Here is a 9,321-nt window from a genome sequence, read left to right as displayed (position 1 = left end):
GAGAGGGAGAGAGGGAGAGAGGGAGAGAGGGAGAGAGGGAGAGAGGGAGAGAGGGAGAGAGGGAGAGAGGGAGAGAGGGAGAGAGGGAGAGAGGGAGAGAGATTTGCTGCTCATCTTCAAAACTCCAATAGTACTCAACTGCTGGGCCCGCATGACCTCTGTCCTACCCATTTTCTCCTGCTATAACAAAATGTCTGAGGCTGTTTAGTGTACGTGAAAGTTTCATCCAGCTGTGGCAAAGGTGTCAAAATCATACACTGGAAAAGAAAAAATAAATAAATAAAAAGCTTAGGCCAGTCAACAAATAGTGCTGGCAAAAGAGGACATCTACCTGTAGAAGAATGAAAGAATGAAGAATCTACATCTCTCACCCCATATAAAAGTCAGTTCAAAGTGGATCAAAGTCCTTAATTTAAAACTGAAACTTCCAGAATTTTTAAAGGAAATCATGAAGAATACACTTCAAGAAATAGGTATAGCAAGAACATTCTGGCAAGACACTGACAGCTCAGCTCAGGACAAAGCCTGAAGAATTAACAGCTGGATTGACAAGCAATGAAAAGCTTTCTACACATCAAAGGATGTTCTCAGGAACGCAAACAGCCCACAAAATGGGAGAAAACATTTGCCGACAATACCTCAGACAGGCAGATAATATACAGAATTTTAAAAATATTTTTAAAATGTCCACAATTTAAAAATTCCAGCAAAATTAGGCACTAAAAAGCCAAAGGGTTATTGAAATATTGAAATGAATAAATAGTTCTCAAAATAAGAAACATGGGTTTGGTGATGCATGACTTTCATCCCAGTACTCAGGAAGCAGAGCCAGGTGGATCTTTGTGAATTTGAGATCAGCCTGGTCTACACAGTGATTTCTAGACTAGGCAGAGCTGCATAGTGAGACCACATTTCAAATGAGAGTAAGAACATAAAGAGCCATTAAATATCTTTATAAGTGTCCAACATCCTTAGCCATCAAGAAAATGCAAATTAAAATGACTTTGACATTCTATCTTTTCCTAAGCAGGCAGGCTGTCATCAAGAGAATTGATGACAACAAATTTTTAAGGATGTGAACAAAGCAGGTCCCTTTCTCACCACTGGTAGAAGGAGAGGGAAAGTTGATACAGCCATTATAAAAAATCAGAATGAAAGTTTCTTTTCAAATGAAAAATAGAAGTAACTTATAACACAACTATATTGCTTCTGGGCACACACCAAAGGACTCTATGCTTTACCACAAAGATACCTGCACAACCATATTCATTGCTGTTCAATTCATAACAGTGAAGAACTGTAGCCAGCCTAGACACCCATCCACAGATGAATCAATAATATGCCCCACATATGCAATAGAAATTTATTCAGACATATTCAAAAACGAATAGATAGACTCTGAAAGTATTATATTAAGAGAGGTGACTCAGTCTTGGAAAGGAAGAAATCAACATGGTCTCTCTCATATGCTGAACCTAGCTTACAATATATATTTATATTTATTTATATTTATATTTATATTTAATGTGGGTATGAGTGTAGGTATAGACTATGAAACTAGAAAAAAAAAAACGACCATTGGAGGGAAAGTGAGATGTCAATCAAGAAGCTGAAGGAGAGAAAACAACATATGTTACAGGTAGAGAAGAGACTGGGGCAGAGGGTGTGGAAGGTGAATAGGGAAAGAGAATCAAAGGAATTTTGTTATGGTATTTCAACGTAATAATAATAGTTTGTATGCTAATTAACTATTAAAAAAAATAAAAATTTAGTGTCTTGAGCTCACAGTTTTGGAGGACAGGAATCCAGGCATCACTGTGATGGTTCCAGTGAGAGTCTTCCATACTGGTCACCTCATGGAGGAAAGTAGAGAGTCGAAGCCTATTCATGGAGAAAGGAGCACCAAGACAAGGTGGAGGGAGGGAGGGGCCACTTGCACTTTTATCACAACCCCTTTGTAAGAGACAACAAGGCCTCATTAAAACTAATCCCTTCTGATAAAACACTATGACCAAAACCAACCTAGTGGGGAGAAAAGGGTTTTTCGTCTTACAGTTTGTAGTCCATCCTCCAGTAGAGTATGTCAGGAACTCAAAGTTGGAACTTGGAGCCAGGGACAAACACTAAGACCATAGAGTGTTGGTTCTCAACTCTCCTAATGCTGAGACCCTAAAACAGTTCCTCATGCTGTGGAGACCCCAACCATATAATTATTTTTTAATCTCTTTATAATTTTGCTACTGTTGTGAATTGTAAATATTTGATCTCCAGGATATCTGATGGCAACCTCTGTGAAAAGATCATCTGACCCTGGGGTGTCACGACCCACAGATAGAGAACTACTGCCATAGAGGACTGCTGCTTACTAGATTGCTCTTCATAGCTTGCTTGGTCTGCTTTCTTAGTCAGTACACGAGCAGCTGTTCATGGTTGGAATTGCCCACAATGGGCTGCACCTCTCTCAAATTAATCATCAGTCATGAAAATACATCACAGGACTTCTCACAGTCTGACCCGGTTGAGGGGGTTTTCTCAATGGAGGTTTCCTCTTCTCAAATCTTTCTAGTTTGTGTCAAGTTGAGATAAAAACCAGCCAGCACAGTCCTTTATTAGACCACACCCTGAAGGGCTCCATTACCTCCCAACCATAGTGAGAAGATCCTTGTAAACTGAGTCAAAGCCACAGCCTGACTTCCAAGCCACCTCCGTTGCACAGCAGATTCACTGGAAAGCCTTTTTGAAAAATCTAATGCCAGGATTCTAGATATTCTGACAACGACATAGGTATGTTCAGTCCATGCTCTTACTGTACCAAAACACCAGAGGTGACCCACCTTAAGAAAGAAAATTTGGGGAGGGGGTCTCATATGCCAACAGGGAGATGTTCTATTTGTGGCTGAGTGTAAAGAAAGTAAGGGAAAGACTGTGATTCCAAAATTCCCCTTCAGGACATAGTTCCAAAGATCAAAAGACCACTCGCAAGGTCTAGCTGTCTCTCAGTAGTATTATACTGGGTACCAGTTGTAACACATGAGCCTCAAGCGGGGACTTAGTCAAACTGCAGCAATCAATGTAAAGTTAACACTAATGCTAACGCTAACATGCAGCCAAGGTAGGAAGCCACAGTGAGAGAGACTTCTTCCTTAGGATACGGAGTCTGTTGGAAAGCATCCAGAGTTTAACCCTGTCTGTACACAGGGGTCCTAGAGTCCATTCAGTACACGCTATGAAAGCTGCCCCATGCCCAGATGCAGCGTGGACACGAGGACTTTGGAAAGCTTCCCAGGTTGCCCTCAGAGCTTCCAAGCCAAGCACCCTGAACTAAATACTGTGCCCCCAAACATGACTGAAATCAGAATTGTCTGGAGCCTTTTAAAGGAAAGAAAGTGAAAGGGAGAAGGAGGGTTTGTGGGAGCAGCTTCAGAACTTCATCCTAGGCCTGCTGACTCAGCAATAGGGGTAGGGGCTCCACACTGTGAGGCTGTGGCACCAAACAACAGTTCCCATGTGGGGCTCTGAGAGCTGACAGGGGCCCATGTTATTCTTATTAGTAAGGACTAGAGAGCTCCACATTAAAAATATTTAGCACAGAAAACAAGCATCTCTGAGAGAGAGGAGGGGAAGAGGAGGGGAGAGAGAACAAGGACTCCGTTCATACAGCAAGAGGGAATATTAGGAAAGATGCTTAAGGCACAGCTTCTGGACTCCAAAGTACAGCAAGGTCAAACCTCAAGGTCAAACTGCACAGAGCGTTTCCCAAAGAACCGCCCTCCTGAGATGGGCTGGAAGGATACTTATTTTCTTTTTTAAAAGAACATTTTATATTTGTTCTTTGAGGGTCTGCATTTGATAATATTCACCCACAAAGCATTCGATAATATTCACCCACTCCCCTAACTCTTCACTGATCCCCTTTCCCTTCTCTACCTACCCTATTTTGTGTCTTACTTGATTGTTTATTTTTAATCCTTCAAGATCAATTTGTACTGCGCAAATATTCTCGGATGTGTGGTCTTCCGCTGGAGAGTGGTTGATTTGCCCTGGGTATACTGTTAAATTGAAACGCCTCTCCCTCTCCCAGTGGCTGACATTCTTAGCTGCAGAGCTCAGAGCATTCGCCTGGCTGTTATCCACTCCCTAAGTCCACACCAGGTAAGGGTCCTTCACTGAAATCTTCCACCAGGCTTCCAGGTTTGGAACCACAATCACATAGTAAGGACTCAAACTGGGATTGTCCTGGAATATTTTGTCAACTGAAATGGACATCAGTAAGAATCTTAGAAGAGTAGTGTCTTAGTTAGGATTTCTATTCCTGCAAAAATCATGACCAAGAAGCAAGTTTGGGAGAAAATGGTTTATTCAGCTTACACTTTCACACCAAAGGAAGTCAGGACAGGTACTCACGCAGGGCAGGAACTTGGAAGCAGGAGCAGATGCAGAGGCCATAGAAGAATGTTTCTTACTGGCTTGCTTCCCCTGGCTTGCTCAACTTGCCTTCTTATAGAACCCACGACTACTAGCCCAGTGATGGCCCCATCCACATGGAGGAGCCCCCCCCCCCCCGTTGATCACTAATTGAGAAGATGCCTTACAGCTGGATCTCATGGAGGCATTTCCTCAAGGGAGGCTCATTTCTCTGTGGTAACTCCAGCTCGTGTCAAGTTGACACACAAAACCAGCCAGTACCAAGTAGGCACAAATGAGCTCAGGCTGGACTCCTGGGAGGGGACTGGAGCCAGCACCTGGGGCCTGAGGCTGCAGGACAAATCCCCTACCCTGTGGCTCCCTGAGTCTCTGATTTAATATCCCCAGTGAGCCAGAACACAGTGACATGGCCCAAGATCCAGATGCTTCCAGAAGCTCCCCTGTTAGGTCTCCTCATGGGAAAGAATAGAGCTGACTGGTCACTGGTTTCTTCTCTGAGAGTAGCTTTGACTCCTTCGAGCACAGCTGAGCTATGCTCTCTGGACCTGTCTGGTCTCCAACCCTAGTAAGCAAAACAGGTCAATCTAGAATCTGACTTTTCTCACAGTCTGATGCCTTCCCACCTTCTTGCAAGAATGGCTCCATAACCTGAGATCTGTGGCCCAGCCCAGACAAAGAGATCCAGGGTGTGCATGGGGACAGGCTCCAGGGTTGTTCAGACACATTGAATTCAGATGATCGTTTTGTGTAGGAGTATCAGCAAGAACTCCACAAACAGGGGTGCCTGTCTGCCTCAACGTCTCAATGACTGTTGGTGTTTGTGTGTGTGTGTATGTGTGTGTGTGTGTGTGTGCGCGCACATGGATACTGTTTAACTGCCCATCTTAAATGTGTGTGTTCTTAAGGTTTTACATACCTGAATCTTCACTACAAGTGGGAGGATTGAAAACTCAGGGTAGCCTGGTCTATCAGAGACTCCAAACAGCATAGGAAGGTGATTGAGAATACCCCTCTTCCTGAGACCCTCCACATAGCTTCCATAAGTGAACCCCTAAAGACAGAAATACCTGATGATAAGGTTTGCCCACTGGCTAGAACACTGATGCGAAGCAGTGTGCTTTCTGTGGCTTTTGTGTGAATGACAGCATAGAGAGGCCACCTGGAGGAGCCCACCCACCAAAGAACTCCGGTAAGTCTAAGCCAGTCCACAAAGACTGTCAAGGAAGCTGACAGTTCCTACTCTTCCACTCTCTCTCATTTTAAGAATTCCACTCTGGTCTGCTTTAAAATTCAAACTCTGATCAACTTGAAAGAGTCCCTCCCTCAAACCAGCACATCTTATCACAAACCAGAGACATTAAAACAATTCTTTTTTGTACTTCTGCTACATCTCAGGAAATATCAGAATACAGTTTTCTGAGCGTGGGCTGGCAGATCTGGGCCAGGAGTGTATGATGGGCCAGTTATTTCCTTTTCCTTCTCATCTCAGGAATAAATAATCAGTTTGAGAGAGCTAGGAGGAGGAGTGAATGCAAGCATGAGGATTTTCAGAGTTCTTAAGAATCTTGCCTTGTTTTCTTGTTTTTCCCATCATCTTAAAAGGTGGCAAGGAATGTCACTACTCTCAGGTCTGTGATTGGAAGGGCTGCACTCTGTCAGAGCTGCCCTCTGCCTCTCTGCCCCTCCCTTTCCCCTCTCCCCTCCCCTCCCTCTTCACTCCCCTCTCCTTCTCCCCTCCCCCTCCCCCCTCTTCACTCCCCTCCCCTTTCCCTCCCCCTTGACTCCCCTCCCCTCCCCATCCCCATCCCCTTTACTCTCTTCCCTCTGTCTTCCCCATCCTTTCTCCCTGCCCTCCCCCTCCCCTCCCCCAGAAAAGTGACAAGGAAAAATGGCCAGAGCAGTTAACAAATTTTTAGACTGTTCCCAGTTAAGAGACGGGATAGCCAAAGGCAGAAATATTTTTGTTTCTGGTTAAATTCTCATAAAAAGGACCCTGCGAAGTTTCTGACATGAAAACAAAGCACACATTCTTTTTTCAAACCTTTCCTCAAATGTCAAAATTTCGGAATGACACCTCACTCCATGGGTACCAGCTGCAGTGACTTAAGCCGAAGGGTCTCTCAGCTCCGTGAACTAGTGTTTCCGCTAAAGCTTTGTTAGCTGATCTAACGGCAATGACTTTCCAATAGACATGCCCAGAATCATTGATCACTGTGTCCTCTTCTTGTTTGCATTGGAACACTGTTCAATTTACACCAATTAAAGAATGCTTGGCTTGGATATTGAAGAATAATTAAGGCATGCAAATTCCCCAAAGGCTTCTAAAAATGACATCTGACTGGAATGTTGATCAGGGCATGAAAGCAGCATTAGTATTTAAATAGTCTGACTGATATACAAAATCATTACACCATCTCTCCAGGAAGAGTGACGTTGGGTCAATGTAGGTACTTGCCTGGCCGCCCTAAACAAATTTGACAAGTCTAATTTTAAGTAATTGCTCAGAGTTTAGTGGCAGGCTCTGTCCCCATAAGGGCAGCTGTCTAGACCACATCTTGTAATTGAGCTGTGTCTTTAAACTATATGCATCAGCCCAGTGTGCCTGTGCACTCTCAGGGAAGGTCAAGGGCTGGTGACATAGTGTGTCCTGTTCAAATTTCACAGGAGGACTTCATGGTCCCTGCTGCACAACCTCGCTCTGGCTCATCCACTCGAGGAAAAATTGAGTTGTCTAGCCAGATGGGGCTCTAGAGTTCCCAGAGAAACAACGGCACAGGCACAGTGTAATTCTGGACGATCAGCAGCTCTGGGGGCTGGTTAGACATGCAGGGTCTTCAACCCCACCCGGTCCTCCCGAATCAGCAACTCTGGGCTAAGACCCTACGGTAGTGATGAGCAAGCACTTGCCATATCTCTGAAACCTTTCCATGTTTAGCAGTCACTGAAGTAAAACCACAGATCTTCCCTCTCTGTGATGAACTTGGAGACCCAGCAAGTAGGCCATTTGTCCAACTGAGGGCACAAATCTCAAATGAGAGTGGACACTGAGGTTAATGGTTCCTTTTATTTTCTTCAAGTTGGTGCAACTTTCATCTATGGTGTGTGTGTGTGTGTGTGTGTGTGTGTGTGTGTGTGGTGTATATTGCATTGATGTGTGTAAGCCAGCATGTGTGCCCATATGAACACAAATGGAGACCACAGAAGATGTCTGGTATCGCCTGTGTAGCTCTCCACCTTCTTGCCATCAGTCAGAGTCTGTCTCCGAGTCAGACACCAACTTTTTAAGTGGGTGCTGTTTTTTTTTAAGGGATTCGAACTCAGGACTCACACTTGGCAAGCTTGTGTTCCTTTTCACAGAGCCATCTCCCTAACCGCTGCAACATTAAAAACCTTAGATGTTAATTTAAATTCACACTTTAGTGAAAATTTAGCCAACTATGCAAACTGAGTCATTAGTCAGCTTAATGTTGAGACCCCACTGTTCCCCTTTGTCGTTTTTGCCTACTGCTCATCCCTGGAGAGCAAATAGGTCTCAGGGTCAGTCTGTGCTGATGGTAGCTGCTTCTTGTCTTCAGGATATCAGAGCTGAGCAGCCCAGGCCCGGGTAAATGAGGGAAGCCACTGGACTAGCTGAAAAGGAAATCAAATGACTAACAGGAGGCCTTCAGAGGCCTCTCCTTAGCCCATGGGTGCCATTGTCTGGAGTCTCTGTATGATCTAAGAGACAAAAACCTGCAACCCCTGTGCATGGGGTACAGGAGAAACATCAGATCTACTGATATGTCGGCATGGTTTAATGTAGTTATCATGGGACCCTGTGAGACCTCTGGATAGTCCCTCCCAACCATATTAAACAATATTAAAAGTACGTGACCCAGAAGGCAGGCGTAAAGTCAAATAGAATGAAGTTCCCAAAGGAGGATGCAAACACAATCTGAGCTACTAACCAAAGGACAGGTTTGAGGTTTGAGGTTTAATATTTTTGCTTCTTAATCTTTTTCCTTTGGAAATCATTGTTGTATCTTTTGCCGTTCATTCCAGCCTGCCAACCCTTGAGCTACACAGTCTGTATTTGCCTGACTGTGAGTGAGTAGATCAAACCAAAGCTGAAAAATAAGGGCAATCTCCCATGAGGACTGCGCCAGGATGCCCATCCCCAGAGACTCAAAAGCTGGGTACCTCGAGCCCACTTAAATGGCTGAACACTCCCATTTCCACGCTGGCTACCCCTCATAGGCTGCTGGCCCTCTTTTTCTGCTGAACACCCTCGCTCTCCAGGTAAGCCCCGGCAGCCTGCATCCCCCTTTTTTCATCCTTTCTTCTTCAGTCGCTCGCTCTCAGCAGCCGCACAGACACGCTAGGCCTTTCTCAGCCACTTCATCCCCGCTCTGGGCAGGACGAGGAGTGAAATGTGCCTCTGAATAGAGAAGAGTAGACAGGGTGGATTAATGGCAGAGGCAGAAGAGTAATACAGCCCGCGCAGAACAAAACGAGGGTGACCCGGACGAAACAAAGCGCCACAATAGATCATTTCTGAGAAGTCACCCGGCAGCTTTGAAACCACGGGCTGTGTGCTCCGGGGCAGTGAGTGTCACATCCATGGCTTTCAGGAAGCATGAATGGACGGGAACAGTAACTCTTTTTCATGCCTCTTTCAGGGGGCTTGTCGGTGGAGAAGGATTTACCATTCAATTCCCATACTTTTATGTGGGAAATTAGGAATTTGCCCCTTTAAAAGAAATTGCCTTTTAAACTCTCATAAATTGTGGCGGTTTTATAGATTTACCCAAACTTCTTTTTCCTTCATGTCTTTCCACTTATATATCATTTTTTAAATACACATAAATACAGAGAGAGAGAGAGAGAGAGAGAGAGAGAGAGAGAGAGAGAGAGAGA

General features: G+C 44.6%; 1 long non-coding RNA gene across 1 annotated transcript in view; it reads right to left on the bottom strand.

Annotated features, from left to right (window-relative positions):
* The window catches only part of LOC114638402, a 14,055-nt gene that overhangs the window by 1,858 nt on the left and 2,876 nt on the right, over positions 1 to 9,321 (bottom strand). The window contains exon 2 of the long non-coding RNA XR_003713881.1: positions 1,787 to 1,881. This is a non-coding gene — a long non-coding RNA (uncharacterized LOC114638402). The remainder of the gene's footprint in view (positions 1 to 1,786; positions 1,882 to 9,321) is intronic.

The sequence above is a fragment of the Grammomys surdaster genome, unplaced genomic scaffold, assembly GCF_004785775.1.
Source record: "Grammomys surdaster isolate TR1022 unplaced genomic scaffold, NIH_TR_1.0 125600, whole genome shotgun sequence".
Classification (NCBI taxonomy): Eukaryota; Metazoa; Chordata; class Mammalia; order Rodentia; family Muridae; genus Grammomys; species Grammomys surdaster.
Note: the sequence above shows the minus strand (reverse complement) of the source record. Positions and strands in the feature narration are given on the sequence as shown.